Source organism: Urocampus carinirostris, chromosome 12 (genome assembly GCF_059441175.1).
Source record: "Urocampus carinirostris isolate Australia breed hairy pipefish chromosome 12, RoL_Ucar_1.0, whole genome shotgun sequence".
NCBI lineage: Eukaryota > Metazoa > Chordata > Actinopteri > Syngnathiformes > Syngnathidae > Urocampus > Urocampus carinirostris.
In genome coordinates this window covers 13117524-13136978 of record NC_142360.1, presented here as the reverse complement: position 1 = coordinate 13136978, position 19455 = coordinate 13117524, and the positions used below count along the sequence as shown (strand labels likewise).

The 19455-nt window shown below is 40.7% G+C and overlaps 1 long non-coding RNA gene across 8 annotated transcripts in view; it reads left to right on the top strand.

Moving 5' to 3' along the window:
- LOC148354989 (uncharacterized) overlaps positions 1-19455 on the top strand; it is a 218357-nt gene that overhangs the window by 127431 nt on the left and 71471 nt on the right. Inside the window, exon 1 of one of the 8 annotated variants that reach the window (XR_015852221.1) lies at positions 18215-18641. The exons of the other annotated variants lie outside the window; for them this stretch is intronic. This is a non-coding gene — a long non-coding RNA (uncharacterized LOC148354989). Of the gene's footprint in view, positions 1-18214; positions 18642-19455 lie in introns of those variants that run through there. 8 annotated transcript variants of the gene reach the window in all.

Genomic DNA, 19455 nt, shown 5'->3' with positions numbered 1-19455 from the left:
ATTAGAATGACAAAAGTACAAAAGCTCATGCAATTTCGCGACAAACAATCCGCTAATAAGGTTTTTAATGCTATTGGTTGTCGTCAGACCACAATACTGTTCCCATTAATAAAAGAAAAATCATGTCCAATCTTTGATTTGGCCACATTATTTTCTGCCACGGCCATTGACAAACACACGGTCTTGATTTATTTTTCCCGTGGCCGCCAGTGCGTTTCTGCATCCTTTAGGAGCTTGTTGTGAAATTCAACAACTGCTGTTTAAATAGCCGGCAGACGGATGTGTGTGTGTGTTAAAGTGGCAAGTCACGAGTGCCGTTGACCGTGCAGCAGAACGGTAAAACACGCGTCCACATTATCAGAGAGGTGTGATTTTTCTCAGGCCCAAGATAAACAAGCCAATGTTTACGTCGTCCTGGCTTTACAGCGGCCCTGGATTGTTGCTGACTCCCACGTCGAACCTCCGAATTTGCGTTTGACTACGGGATACACCAACGATGACACTCTGCCCTGGAATGTTACACAAACGAAAAAGACCTTTGACTTCCAGTTGTGTTTTGATGTGAGGCACTTTCCACTTGTATGTGAATACTTCAATTTGAATTGAAAATGAAATATTAAATATTAAAATAAAATTGAAAATAAAAATATTCATTTGATATTAATAGAAAATATTGACTGACTTTAATATAAAGAGCGCTGCTTTGCCGTTTAAACAGCTTCCAGTTGCTTCACATTTTCACAGCATTCGTTTCCAATTAGCTTGTCGTAGTCAGCATGTTCCATCTGGCAGTGCTTCTTCATATGATGTTCTTTGAAAACAGCCATAGTCTTTTGTCAAATTAGAAAGACTCAGTCTCTTCAGATTTCGGTGAATAAATGCTCTAATAACTGGTGGCCCACTCAGTGAACTTTCCTTTTCTTTGATTTGCAGTTACCATGCCAGAAATGGGGTTGGGTAAAGTTCTTACAGAAAGCCAAAGGCAAGGTGGTCAAAGGGCTACTGCCATCGTCTGGTGAAATGGTGATTTATTTTTTTTGTACAAATTTCAACCTTACTGGTGAGCCACATGTTATTATTTTTATGATAGAGGATGTGGGCCAGTAAAAATTGGACCATGGATCGATTTGGCCCCTGGGCCGGATTTTGGACATGCCTGTCTTATGCTATTTTCTTTGGATATGTCAATAATAAAGACAAAAATAAGCAGCATACACCTATCAGTTGGAGATCACCATGAAAGTCAAAATGAATGCTGAAATACTTTAAATATTTTATTTTACTATATGTTTAACTTATTTTTCTTTATATCTCAGATGATTCCATTTGTCTTAATGGCAGATGCCTTTGCTGGTTAAGCACTCGTTTTCTAATTTTAGTTAAATAATAATTTCTTAAAATGTACAAAATTGTCTTCCATCTGAATTATTAGATGATTAAACTAATTTGAAGGTGGATCTCTTCCATATTTACAAGGAAAATAAGTGTAAATATAGTAAAAAAGATAAAATAAAATTTAAAAAGATACGCTAGTAAGTGTTTGGAAAATGAAAGAATGAATATCTTTATTTCTTTCTGAAAAATATTCACACATGTAACCCTTCATCATTGGTCAGACTTCTCATTTGAGATTGAAGAATTAAATATTATTTGAGTATTGATATTGTTCGGAAATATTGACGGACTTTGATTTAGGGGGAGTACTCGATTTACGATTTCTGTTTTCCTTAGCTTTCAAAGACACTGAATTTCAGCACACATTGGATTTCACAGTTTGTCAAAATGTACCCCAAAATACTTTATAGAAAATATATAAAATATATAATTTGTATATTATTTTGTTTTAGTTACAGAAAAAAAAAACACTGGACTGTACATACTGGATCAGGGGTCGGCAACCTATGACACGCATGCCTGCTGTGGCGCACGAGGGGTTAACCAGTGGCACGCGAGCGCAAGGCAAAATAATATATATTTTCTTTTTTTAAAGCGCTTTTGCCTGAAATTTAGACATTTTTAGTTGCGCTCCGTATTGTTAAGAGGCTTTACGGTTGAGCCCCTCCTCCTCTGCTCTGTTTGTGAGCGTGTGTCTGCGCGGCGCCGAGGAGAGGAAAAGAGATCCGTGTTTTAACCCAGCCAACGAAACACAGGCGCCCGATAAACGAATAAATCGTGACGGCTCTTCCAGTGAAAAAATGTTGTTCTTTTCAGCAACTGTGGGCAAATGACTGAGGCTCTGTGCAAAAAATGACCGTGCTGTTTGTGCATCATGCCTCGAGAGTGTTGTACCTCGCACATCAGGTGTTAAACGTCAATACGTAACGAATTATTAACACAAATTCAAGGACTAGAGTTTTTTTATTTTAACTAAACTTTTTCTTATTTTACCATATTTTAACTTGTTTCTGTGCAAGAAAAATCATCATTGAATACCAGCAATGTAAACTGCCACGGCGCCAATTGTGGGCCTGATTTATATCTAAGAAATGGATGTGAAAATTTTCATTTTTATGGCTGTTTAAAGCCGCAGCATTAAATCCGGTGCGGCTTGTACAAAGCCAAAAAGTTTTGTTCTTACATTTCAGCATGCGTCTTCTAGTCCGTAATGTTCAGTGCTTAAAATGAGAAGAATTATTAACAGTTTTTAATGCAGTACATGAGCAAGAGAATAAAGGTTGTTTTGTATCAGCATTATTAGCCTCATACTGAATTGTTAAAACATGTTTAAAAAAAATCTGATATCAGTGTTTAAATTTAACTTTCATGATTTGTTATGAGCGGCACGGCGGGTGGGTGGTTAGCGTGCAGCCCCACAATGCAGAGGTTCATGGTTCAAGTCCAGCTTCCGCAACCTCCCCTTGTGGAGTTTGCATGTTCTCCCTGTGCCTGCGAGGGTTTGCTCCGAGCTCTCCGGTTTCCTCCCACATTCCCAAAAAACACGAATATCAGGTTAATTGGCTGGTCCAAATTGTCCCTATGAGCAGTGTCTGAAATAACTGCCCGGACGCCCGGGGCGTGTATCTTTTACGTCGGGTGGACAATTTACAAAACGTCTCCACCCGGGTGGCTGAAAACTATTTCAAGAAAAAAAAACTAAAGATTTTTTTCAAATCAGACGTTTGCTTTATTCCGATTTTGTAATCTTCGTTCAGTTTGGAAATGTCAGTTCGTCTGGCAATTTGCATTGTCAACAGCCAATCAGAAGCCTGCATCGAATAACTTTGTGCTTCCGGACTCTCCCGAGCGTTATAAGGTCATACATTTACATATCATTTTCCAAAGTAGACGCAGAGAGTACACAAGAAAAATTGATAAGTGGTTTGAAATCAGGCCAAAACCTCAGCCCCAGAAGAAAGATTCAAAAGAAGCTAACAAAATTGACAACGCTACAAAACGTAAACGTACATTAAAAACATCTTGGAAAGAAGGGGAGTTCACGTGGCTTGTAGCAGACGACGCAGCGCAAACATTGCACGAGAGAAGATGAATAAATATAGGTACATACTGATGACAGCGATAAGTAGATTTATAATAAACTTAATTTTAAAGTGTTGTTCTGTTATATATTCTGATTATCTGTCCATAATACTTTGCAACAATGTTTTTTTTTTTTTGCGATTAGTTGTCTTATTGTGTTTCAAGTTGGGGAAAATGGGGCAAGCAACTTTTCAGAGTTTTCTGCCCTGGTGTCCGGTATCTTTTTTTCTTGAGTTTCAGGCACTGCTAGGACTGAATGAGCGAGTGTTGTCTGTCTCTGTGTGCCCTACGACTGGCTGGCAACCGGTTCAGGGTGTCCCCCGCCCACTACCCAAAGATAGCTGGGATGGGCTCCAGCACCCCCGCGACCCTACTGAGGATAAGCAGTGCAGATAACGGATGGATGATTCGTTATGACTCTAACACGGTTACCTGTACATTTTTCTCCCTCAATAATGCAAAACAGTCTGCACATGTGCAACTTTATACGCATTTTGGAAATACAGTGCGGTGACATGCAGTTGGGGGAGGCAGGTGAGGCGTCTACAAATCTCTTACCTCATGGCAGCGGGCAATAGTGAGACAAGGATTCTGATTTGGCGCACACCTCTGCCCCAAACAATAGAATTAGTTTTAGTATTAGCAAGCTAACAGCAAGTCAAGCCATCCAGTATTTTTTCTCTGGCATTGACGTTTTTTCATACTAGAGGATTACATATACACTATTTTTATTCAAAAGTGGTCTGTAGCATTTTACTGTGCTAACCATCTGCAGATAAAGAGTGAAGCACGCAATTCTCTTGCCTAATGGCAGAGGGCAATAGTGAAACCAATCATTAAGGGGAAGAGGCATTACCTCCTGCTTGGCCCCTCCTCAAGGTTTCTTCACTCCCTCATGCCGAGATTTTTTTAACTTTTGCTTGCCCTCATGTAGGTTTTGGATTAGGGGATGGTGTAATAGTAGTTTTTAGTCGGTACAGCCGTTTGAGACTTGTGAGTAAGGGCTACGCAAATAACATAACTTGATTTGACTTTCCTGCTCTGCCAATAAAATATTGGATACAATATTGGTTCATTTATCCGTAAATCTGACTGTGCCCACCAGGCAAAAACCTCACCGCATGGCACTGATATAGCGTCACTCTCAAAAAATGGAACGGTGTTTGGGGCTAAAAAGAAGATAAATGACAAAACCCCTCTATCCTTTACAGAAAATTCCAGGCAGGCCTTGTTGTCTGAAGTTAAGCCATCGTTCTCTCGGTGGGCCCAACTGCTGTCCGAGTCTGCCTTTGCCAAGACAAAATCTTTCTGGTCATCCTGTTGCCTCCGTGCCTCTTTACCCCAGTGACATTTTGGCTTACGGGTTTTCACTGACTTACCCCAAATTTTGCATTTCCCTCAATTATATCTAAATTGAAATGCATAGCTTCGATCGGTAGTATTCGCACGGCACACACCGCACACGCGCAAATTCGAGCGTGTGTGCACACGCGTAGGTATCATTTGCGCTCAGCGGCAGCTAGCTAACAGCGCCATAACTCGCCACACTTCATTAGCGGCGATGAGGTGAGCCGCTCATCTCCTCATTGTTAGCCGGCGCTAAGCGGCGGTAATCCCAAACAAAGGGCCGGGGGCCTCACAGCAGCCGCGTGGATTAGAGCGCTTTCTAGAAACATCCGAGAGAGATTCATTCACATTCAAATGGGACTGTAAACAAAACCCAGAGTGGTCAGGAGAGAGAGGAGAGGCTTGGAGTGTGTGATGTGATGGAGAAAAGCATCAGGGAGGCAAACATGTGACATAAGAAGGAATTTGGGCACTGAGCCATGCATGAGCCGACAGCCACATGGTCGTCTGACATCAATCGATTTGTGGAAATCGTATTTGGAAAGGAATCTGTTGCTTTATTGTCATGTGAGATCTGATTTCTTCCTTCGAATTTGCACTAAATATGTTTCTCATCAAACAACAATCCAAAATTCCCGTTGCCCCCTCAATCTGCTTGGAATGGACGTGAGAGAGAATTAACGGACATTAGCCGTCAATCAAATGATCTGGATTTGCTATACCCTCAATTATTTTTGGTAAAAGTATATCTAATCCACTTAATCTGATGATTAACTATCCCCTCTTTTATTTGATATGTATTGCACATGAAAAAGTAATCTGCTAGTCATCAAAAAATTGTAATCCACACTAGTGTGTAAAAACATTCACTGTAGTTTACATCATACTGTGTTTTCTGTCCCTTTTCAAAATAGGTTTCGGCAAAACTTACTTCAAATTTATTCATGGAAAAACTGCTTCAATTCTGTCAAAAATAGCGTAGTTTCTTCTTATGCAGGACACTAATGTTTTCTTCTATATCCAAACATTTAGTCTTCCAGTGACGTGCAGTCAGACGAGGCAGATAAGGCTGTGCTTTGCCCGTCATTGTGGAAATATAAAGGTAAACATATATTAAACAGTTATATCTTGTCAGTATTAAAATTATTTTTAATTTAACTTTAGAATATCTAGATTTTCTTGTTCAAAATCACAGGATTTTCACATTACATTGTGAATATCATTGATAAAATTGTTATGTAATGTTTCACTGTGGCGAGCATCTGCAGAACTAAAGTGAGGCACACAGTTTTCTTGCCTCATGGCAGAGAGTGATAGTAAGATCATGGATTCTGATTAGGACACACCTCAGCCTTAAACAATAGAATTGGTGCTAGTATTAGTGAGTCAAGCCATCCAGTACTTTTTTATCCATCAAGAAGGATCAACTAAGTATTCATACTTTTATTTAAAAATAAGCAGAGAATAGACTTCATTTATAAGGTAAGGGTTGGACAATGAAACTTGTTTTTTTCTTCAATTCCAGTTTATACATCCCTATTATGAACCGAAACAGGAGGAACACCCAAATGTGTGACGTTTCTCACACAAGCTTTATTTTACGGGAAGTGGAGCAGTCATGCACGTTAATCCAAATGCCAGTAATTCAGCGATTGTTGGAAACCAGAGGCCGTCAAGATCGATACCAATTGTTCGAGCAGATATCAGCCAGATGGACCGATACCGGACAGGACAGGAGAGACAGGATTGATATCAAAACTGGATATAAATGGTAAATGGTCTGCATTTATATAGCGCTTTTCAAGTCAACCTCCCAAAGCGCTTTACAATGTGCTTCACACTTACCCATTCACACACACACTCACACACGGATAGCGGCCATGCACCCATGCATGGCGCCAACCTGCTTATTGTGGGCATTAGGGGTTCAGTGTCTTGCCCAAGGACATCTAAATTAAACAGCCCAAACTAGACACGAACAAAACTGGAGATTGATATTTGAAAATGTGACCATTGGCTGAACTCAAGGTGAGAATCATTGCGTTTTGCAAGACCATGTCAAATATTTGTGTTTCAGAGGGTTGTTCTTAATCTTTCAATATGTACTTTTGAATGATTGCAATTCCGGTGACGTGAACTTTCCAAGATTGCAAAAATGACCGAAGCGTGGAAACGTAGGGCAAGAAGAAAATAAAATATACCTTATGCTTTTTTTTGTGCGCAGTGCACAGAACAGGGTTTTAGACGTGAAGTCTTTGAAGCTACCCTGATCATTCCACTATTCCTCAAAGCTCCCACGGTGTCGCTGCCATCTTTCCACGGAAGAGTAGCCTGCCGGCTATCGCATCATGTGGCCTCTGTGGATGGATTTGTAATTAAAGTTGCTCTTTTTCCCTAAAATGAGTGACGCCTCCGTGATTTCTTCTATATAGCACGGATTGATCAGATAGCCAGTCAAAGTCTTATTTCTTTTGCAGCTTAAGCCTATTGAGAGTGAGAGGGCTGATCCTCTCATCCCGTCTCGGTGTCATCCGCTGTGTTGGTCTCCCCGGCTTCAAATCTGCCTCGTGCCGCTGCAGCTTTCTCTACTCTGTCTCTTCCGTTGCAAACTGTCCTCCAGTCTCAAGAACCAAACCCGTCGAAGGGGTCGACTTTTCAGGAGCCAAATGCCAAACTGGCTCCTGCTGCATCAGCCCATCCGCTTTTTGACGTTTAATCTAGGTTCATTTTTTGTTTCATATTCTTATTGGGGTATTGTCGTGTGTTGATCTTGTACCGCGATTGCCTGTGTACAAGTTGATCTTGTCTTTATTGCAATTGGTAACAATACAGTCAACATGGTTTTCAAGGAGATTAGCTATATCACTCCATAATAAACGTTAAATGAATTAAAAATAAAGACTTAAAAGACAAAAATAAGATCAAATGAGAAATTACACAGTAGTATTTTTTGGACTGGTCACATACTCCGAGGACAGACCTTATAAACACTTCTGTAAGCCAACTACATTCTCTTACTCAAGTCAAGTTATGTTGATTTGTATAGCCCTTAATCACTAAAAGTCTCAAAGGGCTGCACAGATCACCAGTACAACATGCTCTAATCTAAAACCTGCATGAGGGCAAGGAAAAAAAAGTTAAAAAATCTCAGGTTGAGGAAAATGAAAAAGCCTTGCAAAGAGGCTGCACATGAAGTAATTATCTCATCTTATTTTGAGTGTCAGTTAAACCATAAACTTATCATTTGGTCCTTTGAGCCAGATCTGAACCATCAACCTTTAGAACAGGTTGGAATTTTTTAAGGCATTTTTTACAGTTCTTTCCTGTTTTTCTTGCAAATTCAAAATTCATTGATGTACTCTCATAGCAATAATTGTACACTTTAGCAGACTTGTGACTGTTGCAAATGTGTGGTAATTTTTGAAAAGAAGAGTTGCTTAGAGAATGAAAAAAAAAAAAGTTAATTAGAATAACATAAAACAATAATAATAATCATCCTATCAAAATTAAATCTTTAACTCAAAACGTTGAAGCTGCTGTAACTCATTGCTGATTTAAGGCCCATAGTGAGACTTACAAATTCAAATTGAAATGTTTAAAGGATATTGCATCATATGAACATTTATTGGAAGAAAACTATTTTGATGAGAATCAGATGAAAAATATGTGAACTATCCTATAAAATGGCAATTAATGTAAATACGGTGAAGGAATTTGAATTCATTTTAAATGACGTTTTAGGTAACATTTTGAACGTTTTACGTTATGAGCCTCGACTAAAGGGAGCTGACATCATTATCCACTATCCACGGTTACCCAAAAAAACAAAAACCTCCCAAAAGTCTGGGAATAAAAAAAAGAGAAGAAAAATGGTGCACTTTGGTCACTTAGTCTTTGTAGTTCTTTCTTAATTTCCAGTGGCGCCACACAATGCAGGGACAACTATTCATCCATCCATCCATTATCTTCCACTTATCCGAGGTCGGGTCGCGGGGGCTGCAGCCTTAAAAGGGAAGCCCAGACGTCCCTTTCCCCAGCCACCTCCTCCAGCTCATCCGACAGGATCCCGAGGCGTTCCCAAGCCAGCTGTCCTGGGTTGCCCTCTGGGCCTCCTGCCGGATGGACATGCCCGGAACACCTCCCGAGGGAGGCGTCCAGGAGGCATCCTTATTAGATGCCCGAGTCACCTCAACTGGCTCCTCTCAACGCGGAGGAGCAGTGGCTCTACACCGAGTCCCTCCCGGATGACTGAGCTTCTCACCTTATCTCTAAGGGAGAACCCAGCCACCCTGCGGAAGAAACTCACTTCGGCCACTTGTATCCGGGATCGTGTTCTTTCGGTCCTGAACCAAAGCTCATGACCATAGGTGAGGGTAGGAACGTAGATCGACCGGTAGATTGAGAGCTTTGCCTTTCAGCTCAGCTCCCTCTTCACCACGTCGGACCGGTACAGGGTCCGAATGACGGCAGACGCTGCACCGACCCGTCTGTTGATCTCCCGTTCCATCCTACCCTCACTCGTAAACAAGACCCCAAGATACTTGAACTCCTCGACTTGGGGCAAGATCTCATCCCCAACCCGGAGGCAGCATGCCACCCTTTTCCGACTGAGTACCATCGTCTCGGATTTAGTGGTTTTGATCCTCATCCCGGCCGCTTCACACTCGGCTGCGAATCGCTCCAGCGAGAGCTTAAGATCACGGCCTGAGGAAGCCAACAGCACCACGTCATCTGCAAAAAGCAGTGACGCAATGCTGAGGCCCCCAAACCGGACTCCATCCCCACCAAGGCTGCGCCTAGAAATTCTGTCCATAAAAGGTATGAACAGAATCGGTGACAATGGCAAACCGCTTCCCCCCCCTAAGACGCCGGATGGTGGACCAGAATTTCCTCGAAGCCCTTCAGAAGTTGGCTTCCAGGGCCTCGCCAAACTCATCCCATGCCCGAGTTTGTGCCTCGGCAACCGCCGAAGCCGCATTCCGCTTGGCCAGCCTATACCTGCCAGCTGCTTCCGGAGTCCCACAGGCCAGGAAGGCCCGATAAGACTCGTTCTTCAGCTTGACGGCATTCCTCACCGCCGGTGACCACCAACGGGTCTGAGGGTTGCCGCCGCGGCAGGCACCGACAACCTTACGGCCACAGCTCCGATCAGCCGCTTCGACAATGGAGGCGCGGAACATGGTCCACTCGGACTCAATGTCCCCTGCCTCCCTCGGGACATGAGCAAAGTTCTACCGGAGGTGAGAATTGAAACTTCTTCTGACCTGAGATTCTGCCAGCCGTTCCCAACAGACCCTCACAACACGCTTGGGTCTGCCGGGTCGGACCAGCATCTTCCCCACCATCGGAGCCAACTTACCACCAGGTGGTGATCTGTTGACAGCTCCGCCCCTCTCTTCACCCGAGTGTCCAGAACATGCGGCCGCAGGTCCGACGAAACGACGACAAAGTCGATCATCAAACTACGGCCTAGGGTATCCTGGTGCCAAGTGCACATATGGACACCCTTATGTCTGTACATGGTGCTCGTTATGGACAAACCATGACGGGCACAGAAGTCCAATAACGAAACACCACTCGGGTTCAGGTCAGGGTGGCCGTTCTTCCCAATCACGCCCCTCCAGGTCTCACTGTTATTGCCCACGTGAGCATTGAAGTTTTCCAGCAGTACAAGGGAGTCCCCAGGGGGCGCGCTCTCAAGCACACCCTCTAAGGACTCCAAGAAGGGTGGGTACTCTGAGTTGCTATTTGGTGCCTAAGCACAAACAACAGTCAGGAGTCAGACCTGTCCCTCCACCCGAAGGCGAAGGGAGGCTACCCTCTCGTCTACTGGGGTGAACCCCAATGTACAGGCGCTGAGCCGTGGAGCAACTAATATGCCCACACCGGCTCTGCGACTCTCACCACGGGCAACTCCAGAGTGGAAAAGAGTCCAACCCATCTCAAGAGGACTGGTACCAGACCCCAAGCCGTGTATGGAGGTGAGTCCAACTATATCTAGTCGGAACCTCTCAACCTCACACAGAGAGGTAACATTCCATGTCCCAAAAGCCAGTTTCTGTAGCCGGGGATCGTCGCGCCAAGGACCCCTCCCTTGGCTGCTACCCAGCTCTCTGCGCACCCGACCCCTTTGGCCCCTAGTGGTCAGATAATTCACACTATCCATTTATCCCTCTGAAGCTGCTTTAACTCAAATCAAGGTTTTAATTCAGCTTTAACTCGAGTTATGAAGCTTAATAGCTGATTTAACTCCTGAAATAAAACATATTATTTTAAAGGTAAATCTTTAAAGTTTTTAGGTTCTTTCGGCCATACTAAGTAGTAATACAATCAAGGCATATTAATATTGTCACAAATTGATAACATCATCTTATCAGGTTTCCTAAATTGAGCAAAAATGGTCCATCTGTATCTGTGTCCTGATGTTAAAGATCATTGACTGTTTAAAAAAAAGGTAATTTCATTACCATTCACTCAATGAATTGAAAATGGATTCAAATTAATTCAAATAAACTACCTTCACATTGAAAAAAACATGAATCATCATCTTAATCCTTTTTTTAAACAAGCATGGGCACAAATACTGATATCTTGTCTAACTGGGTTTAGCGTGTTTTTTTTTTTTTTTCTCACGTGGATTCTCTGTGCATCACCTTGTGTTAGCCCTAATTTCTTTTACTTGGTTCTATAATAATTTTGAGGAGGATGTGGCTTTTTAGTTTATTGCACAATAGATTTTTCTTCCATGTGTAGCACTTTGATTTACATTTGTTATGTTTGAACACCGCTATAGCGACCTCTATATTGGTTGAATAAATTGGGGTAAAATGCATCCCTGGAATTGAACCCATTTTAACTTATAAATATATCTTCCATTCATTGTTTGTGCCGCTTTTTTTCACGAGGGTCGTAAATCTAAGCGTTCATCGTTCTCAACTGTGTGCTCTTAAGCTGACGCTCAACAGCTGCTGTGAGGATTTATTAACGGTGTACGGTTAACGAATTGATTATCTGCGATTAACCACAATTAATGCTGAGGGCGTCCACCCTGACACCTCTCAAACGGGACGCCGCACTCTCGCCCTCTGATAGACAGGCCTCGCATCCTATTTCGTTGTTCCGTTCAAGGCGTTATTGATCCGCCGCGAGTTAATTACAAACCAGGAAGCGAAGCGTTCATGCTGCATCTTTCTAGACATCTGACTGTCCCTCACCATGTGGGGGATTGCCCTCAAAGAGGCGGGATTTCTAACCCGAAGGTTTGGAGGGTCTTTGAGGGAAATTTGTGTCAAATGCATGGCGGACCTTTAAAGGATAATGTATGCGGGATTTGAGCACCATTAAAAAATGATGGTGATAAGATTCCAAAGGCTGCAGCCTCTCACCTTTGACTCGCATACCCATCATCTTATATGTTTTCCCCATACAGTTGTACCTTTTTTTATGAGCATCTCTACACATGAGAATTTTGATACACAACTTTTTTCTTATCCATAATCTTGCTCGCTTTACCTAGAAAAATCACGTTCACGAGCAGTCCGAGAGGCTTGAGATGGCTCACCGCTTGTTAGAGGTAAGATCTTAAGCCGAAGCCCGAGCTCAACCAGAGTCAGGTCAGGCCTAAAATGTCAAAAATGTACTTTTGGGTTAAGGACAGGCTTCTATCTCACTGACTTTTTAAAAAAAAAAATCATACACCTGTAATTGTTTTTGTTTCTTTTTCTTCACGGAGGTCCTGTCTCCCTCTTGCACTGCCATTGCGCTGTGTTGTACGAAACCGGGACAGAATCCTCCACAGAGAAAAATAAACTAAGAACAATGATGGGTGGATACTTAAAAAAAAGAGCAAAAGAAAAGCTCCTCCTCCTCACAAATTAAGAAAATAATCCTTACAAATAAATCGTGAAAATTCAGATTTTCTTCGGGCTCTGTCCCTAAAATCAAGTTAATTTGTCGAACTTGAGCTGGTTCAGGCTTCAATCCCAGAGAGTTGGATCGTGCTGGCTATTTTTAGGCCATCAGCTTGGTTCACTAGGCACCTTTTCTGCGCCCTTGAGTATAGCTGCTTTATTCTGCAGCAAGTTTGTTGGGATTGCATCTCATTAATCATGTTTTATAGCATCTCCTTGTTGTGACCTATTTGATTTTATCCATAAATTCCATAAAAAAGGAAAATCATGACAATTGACACACAGCAAAAACTAATATAAAACCGAGAGTTCGGTGTGAGTGACCAAGCTAAGAATCACAATTGGGGAGCAAAGTGCCGATAACAAAGCCGCCCAAGAATTTACTCAATGCTTTGCTGCAACAATGTCCGAGGGCGGCTTTATCATTGTTTTACAAAAAAACAGCCGAGACCAGGGAGAACCAGAGAAGCTGGCGTATATCAAGGACATTAGAGAGGTGCTGACTAAAAGTGAGTTTAGCTAAAAGGGCAAAAGCAAGCAAGCAAGATAGCAAGAAATAGTTTTAAAAAGTGCTGTCAACAGTTTTTGTGCTTTCACGTTTGTTTAAAGTTACAGAAACCTTAATTTTAAGTGTACAGTAACAGGTTATGCATTATAGAGTCGTGCGCCGTTACTCCTTTACCACCCACCCCCTCCCACTAACGCACCTCCACCCCATGCACACACCTTCATTACGCCCTCGTGATGAACTTGTATTTTATTTTGTTAACATCATCTTATTTATCCATTTGCTGTATTTTCTACGTTTAACTACTATTTGAATGTGTTTGTAGTAATCAGTAATATGTTTTATTAGTATTTGGAGTTCACTTGGATCCTTTTGGGAGGTCGGAAACAGGCTAATTAGTTTTTAATTATTTCATATCGGGAAAATCTGCACATTACACAAGCAATTCGAGCTACGAGCGCAATCCTGGAACAAATTAAGCTCGTATTTAGAGGTATGACAGTATATTTTTAATTATTGGATCATTTCAAGTTGTGTACGCAATATAACAATTTTTGTACGGAAAACAAAAACTCAGTTTTGTTAAAACCGTTTTCGTCTGGCCGATTTTGGTTCCAATTCATTTTTAATTCACATAGTCTGTTTTGCTGTCTTGCTGCATTCATGTGCGGTCTCTTATCAAGGTTTCATCATTTACCTCAAGCTGAGATTTTGGATATTTCCTTACCCTTATGTAGGTTTTAGATCAGGGGATGGTGTTATAATAGTCTGTAGTCTGTAATGGTCTGTGCAGCCCTTTGAGACTTCTTGTGATTAAGGGTTATACAAATGATCACGTTTGTAAGGTTTATTTTTGCATAATAGGGGCAATTGCAATTATTAATAATAAAGACGTAAACATATTTTTGTAGTATTTCTGCTTTAGTATTTTTGCAGGAGGAATTTTGTAGGATTTTTGTAGTATTTTGCTATTAGTATTCTTGAAGTATTTCCGTAGTATTCTTGTAGTATTTCTGTAGTATTTTGTTGTATTATTGTAGTTGTATTTTTGTCGTATTTTTGTCACAAACCAGGAACGGAGACATGACCCTGTAGCGTTCGTTTTCTCAGTTTTTATTGAAAAGGATCGACGAACACGGGTTACAGGTGGCGGGAAAGCGGAAGTGGCACTTCCGTGTCGAGCGAGGAGGATTGGAGACAGGTGGGAATTAAAAGTCGTTGGCCGGGACTGGAGAGCAAAGGCGGTGTCAAGTTCGGAAACAAGGTCGGTCATAGGAGGCAGGCAGGTAACGGGGCAAAACAGGTCAGGTAAGAGGCAGGCTGAACGGGACGAAGTCAGGTCCGGAAACAGGTTGGCAACGAAGACCAGGCAGAGAAAAACAGGGCAGGAACAGAGTCGGACGAATAGGCTTACTGAGCTGGTGGCAACAGTTCGCATAACAATCTGACGGCTTCCTCTTGGAAGCCGGGGGTTTAAAAAGAGTGCATCAGCCAATCAGCTGTCCAGGCTGTTGGCGCCAATTAAGCACCCGCAGGTGCTCTCAGTCGGTAATCATGACAAATTTGGAACTATTTCCATAGCAGGAATGTACTCATAGTTCTGCAGGAGTATTATTGTAGGACTCTTGTAGTATTTCTGCAAAGGTATTCTTCTTGTAGTATTTCTGTTGTAGTATTTATGTAGTAAGACTTTTTTTTGTATTTATGTAGCAAGACTTAGTATTTCTGTAGTATTTGGTTGATATACTGTAGTTATATTTTTGTTCTATTTTTGTAGTTGTATTTTTGTCGTATTTTATGTACTATTTCCATGGCAGGAATGTAGTCATATTTCTGCAGTAGTATTATTGCAAGACTCTTGTAGTATTTTGGTCACATACTTTTTGTAGAATTTTTTTAGTATTATTTAAGTATTTCTGCAGTAATATTATTTTAGGGTTCATGTAATATTTCTGCAAAAGTATTTTTGTATTTTTGTTGTAGTATTTCTGTTGTAGTATTTATGTAATAAGACTGTCATAGTTATGTAGCAAGACTTTGTAGTATTTCTGTAGTATTTTGTTGTATTACTGTAGTTGTATTTTTGTAGGTTTTTTTTTGTACTATTTCCAGAGCAGGATTTTTTTTCATATTTCTTTAGTATTGTTGTAGTATTTTTGCGGCGGTATTTTACAGTATGTCTGTAATAAGATTTTTTAAGTAGTTCTGTAGTATTCTTGTATTTCTGTAGTATGCTATTCGTAGTATTTTTTGTTTTGTTTTATTGATATAATTTGTTTTAATTTATGAAGTAATTTCAGTATTATTGTAGTTGGACTTCAGTCGTAATTCTGTGTTACAGTATTTATAGTATCTCTGTACTATTTACGTAGTAGGGTTTTTGCAGTATTTTTTCGTGTCCTTGTAGTATTTCTGCAATAGCATTTTTGTAGTATGGTTGATATATTTTTTGCAGTTATGTTTTTGTGGCAATCTAGAACCAGTTGCTAGTCACCTGGTATTTCAACCTGAACGCCTAAATAGGTGCACCCAAAGTAAAACTGAAGCTGTATTCGAAACCAATTGGACTATCAGCATAATTTTTGTCTCCTTTTGAAGATAACAATTTAAAGTACAGTATTTTCCGCACTATAAGGCACACCTAAAAGTCTTAATTTTTTTCAAAAGCTGACCATGCGCCTTATAATACAGTGCGCCTTATATATGGCTCAATATTAAATCGCAAGGTCTTGCAATTTACGCAACAGCCGCCGACTCGATTTTCCCCCGAACGTGGAGTAGTCCGCAGTGTTGCTGGGATTTATATACCGGCGTTTTATTGGCTAACCAATGTGTCAATCATCATTTGAATCGATCGCTATTGGCTAAAGTTATTCGGAGCCTCGGATAGGCTAGAGGGCCGAAACAAACCCTGCAATTGGCCGAAAAAGATGTGTCAATCATCAGTTAAATCGATCGCTATTGGCTGAAGTTATTCGTAGCCTCGGATTGGCTAGAGGGCCGAAACAAACCCTTCAATTGGCCGAAAAAGATGCGTCAATCATCCGTTAAATCGATCGCTATTGGCTGAACTTATTCGGAGCCTCGGATTAGCTAGAGGGCCAAAACAAACCCTGCAATTGGCCGAATAAGATTTGTCAATCATCCGTTAAATCGATCGCTATTTGTTGAAGTTATTCGGAGCCTCGGATTGGCTAGAGGGCCAAAACAAACCCTGCAATTGGCCGAAAAAGATGACTGAATAGCAAGCTTGCTAAACTACGCCATTAAGAAACATGTTTCATTAGTCTGTATTTGTAAATATTTTACTCTCCTGGATTTACTACACTCACGGTTGTAAGAAGACCGTGGTTACGTATCATTATTGAACGTGATGGCGAACATTAGAGAACTTAGGTGAGCTATGCGGCTTTATATTTTCCCGGTATCTTGTTTTAGAACGATCTTGATGTTGCTGTGATGAGTTGAGTAAATAAACTCAATTCCAAGTGTTTATTGTCATATGCACAGTAAAGTTGCGAGCGAAAAAAAAAATAGAAACTAAGGAATGGTTGGCATTTCTTGAATCTCAAGACTTTAACCTTCCGAATGATATTTGAAACGATGCATTTGAGTGACATCGTACGGACACCGCATCCGCACGTGTCTACGACACGTATTTGCTTCTTTGCAAGCTTTGGGAATGTTAAGGGGGTAATCAGTTTGACTGAATCATCTGACTGTTTTGTCGACGTTCCCATTGTAGCGCCTTATAATCCGGTGCGCCTTATCTATGGAAGATATAGGACCAAAAACTATTTTTTGGGGGTGCGCCCTATAACCAGGTGCGCCCTATAGTGCGGAAAACACTGTACTTTTGTTGTATGATCGTGGTATTGTTGCAGTAGTATATTTTTAGGATTCTTGTAATATTTCTGCAGTAGTACTTCTGTAGTATTCCTGCAGAAGCATTCTTGCAGTATTTACATAGTAGTATTTTTCAGTATTTCTGTTATAGGATTTTTGTAGTATTTCGGTAGTATTTTCGTTGTATTTCTGCAGTAGTATTTTGCAGGACTCTTGCAGTATTAGTACAGTAGTATTTTTGCAGGATTCTTGTGGTATTCCAGCTGTAGTTTTTTTGTAGCGGGGTTTTTTGCAGTATGTCTGTAGTATTTTTGTATTATTGTAGTATATCTGTAGTTTTATTTTATTTATTTTTTTACGATTTTTGTATCATTTCCGTATTAGTATTTTTGCAGTATTTTCGCAGTAGTATTTTTTTGTACTATTTCCATAGTAAGATCTTTGTAGTATTTCACTTGTATGATTTTTGTAATATTTCAGTAGTATTTGTATAGAATTACTCCAGTAGATACTTGCAGTATCTCTGCCATATCGTTTGTGTTGCAATCATTAATAAGGGCATGAGGTTGACGGATATAGATTTATAAATGGAGGTTTTGGGGGCCTTTAAGGGAAAATTGTGTTAAAATGCAAGGCGGACCTTTAGTGAATAAGGTAAACAAGATTTGAGTGGAAATGTTGATGATATGCTTTCACAGCCTACAACCTCTCACCTTTGACTCCTGAAATGTATTAACAATAATTATAATAATAACAATAGCAATAATAATAATAATAATAATGATGTTAGTGGAATTGAGTGAGACACATTCTTCTCCTATGTTTTTCTTTTCTCTTCTTCCCGTCGTCTCACTTTTCTCTTTGACATCGTCTCTTGCAAAAGGGAGGCTAGCGTGTAAAAAAGGAAGAAGCAAAAAGAATCTTTATCAAATCCCCATTCTGAAGCTTTCAATAAGGCAGGCCATTACCTCACTGGCGCTTTTGTTCGGCCTATACAAGGAGAACAAAATGGTTATTCAGGAGGACGCTTTAGATTTTTATTGTGGGCTCGCTCTGCACAAAGAGCGGCGTTATTGTATTAAAAAGAACCATCTGTGGCAGAAACAATGGCTTCAAATTATCTGTGAATACCCAGTGAACAAAATATAAAGCTTTTTCCTGCTCATTATGTGGGCTAAGCTAGGGGGTGGAAGATAGAAAGAGGAGAGGCGCAGACTTCGCCGCGACTGACTTTTGTTGTTCTTGCTCGCATTCTTCTCCTTTTGCAATCGGCCCCCTTTTCACACTGCGCCACGCCGTCTGGCCGCGGCTTTTACTCGGTGCGTGGCGAGCCTGCAGCACGCGGAGGGAGCTCCGCGGAGGAGATCCGGAGAAGCCGCAAAACGCGTAGCGGGGGCTCGGGTTCGGAACGCGGAGGCTGCGGCGAGCGAATGATGCGTCCTGAGCAGCCGGAGAAAATTTGATTGCGCTACAAGGGGAAGACAATTTTTTCAGTTCTTTTTCCTCTATTCCTGCCAATCACTGAAAAGGGAAGACGACGCTCTGCAGAGACAGTAAGTTGGAGGAGAATCCTGCATGCGCGCACGCTTTCCGTAGTTTGATGGGGTGAATTTCGTGCTTGCGCGTGCATGTGAGATACTAGCGCGTGCTTGTGTGGGTGTGCGTGTCTTGCTGCACTGTTGTGGAATGATGCTCAAAGCCAGCGGGAAAGTTGACGTGATTTTATTACCATTTCGTCGTTATTAGACTGTAAAATTACCGGCATTATTTTAACAGTCTGTAGATAAAGAGCATATGTTTACTGGGTCAAAAGTCTTTAATTGAATTGTTTATTTTAAGGTACTCGGTGATGGGGTTCATCTAAAAATTTAAGAGTTTTAACGCAATCTCAGTGAAAGATACTCATTTTCTGCAGATGGTTAAATTACACTGGTTATTTATCTGTGTATTTTTTCATAATGATATTTTTGTAATCTTAAAAATACGCTTTTTATTTAAAGTATTTTGGGTGATTTAAATAAATTATCAACTCATTTCATCTAATAGCAATTACAAATAATATTTAATCTGAATTTACGCTCCATTTTTAATTACTGTTACAGCTATGATGGGATAATTGTTCTTAATGTTTTTATCACATTTTTCAAAGGTTGTGTGCTTTTAAACATGTTTTTTTTTGTTAAAATCCAATAGCCATTGTAAATAGTATTTATTCAGAAAATAAGTTCTAGTTTTGATTGAATGTAAATTTTGTTTTTAGTATACGTTTGTATTGCAATGTAAAAAAACAAATTAGAGAGTGAAAAAACGATTTGTTTATGATATTGCAATTTAATTGCTCTTGAAAAAATTTGGTTTTGTTTTTTT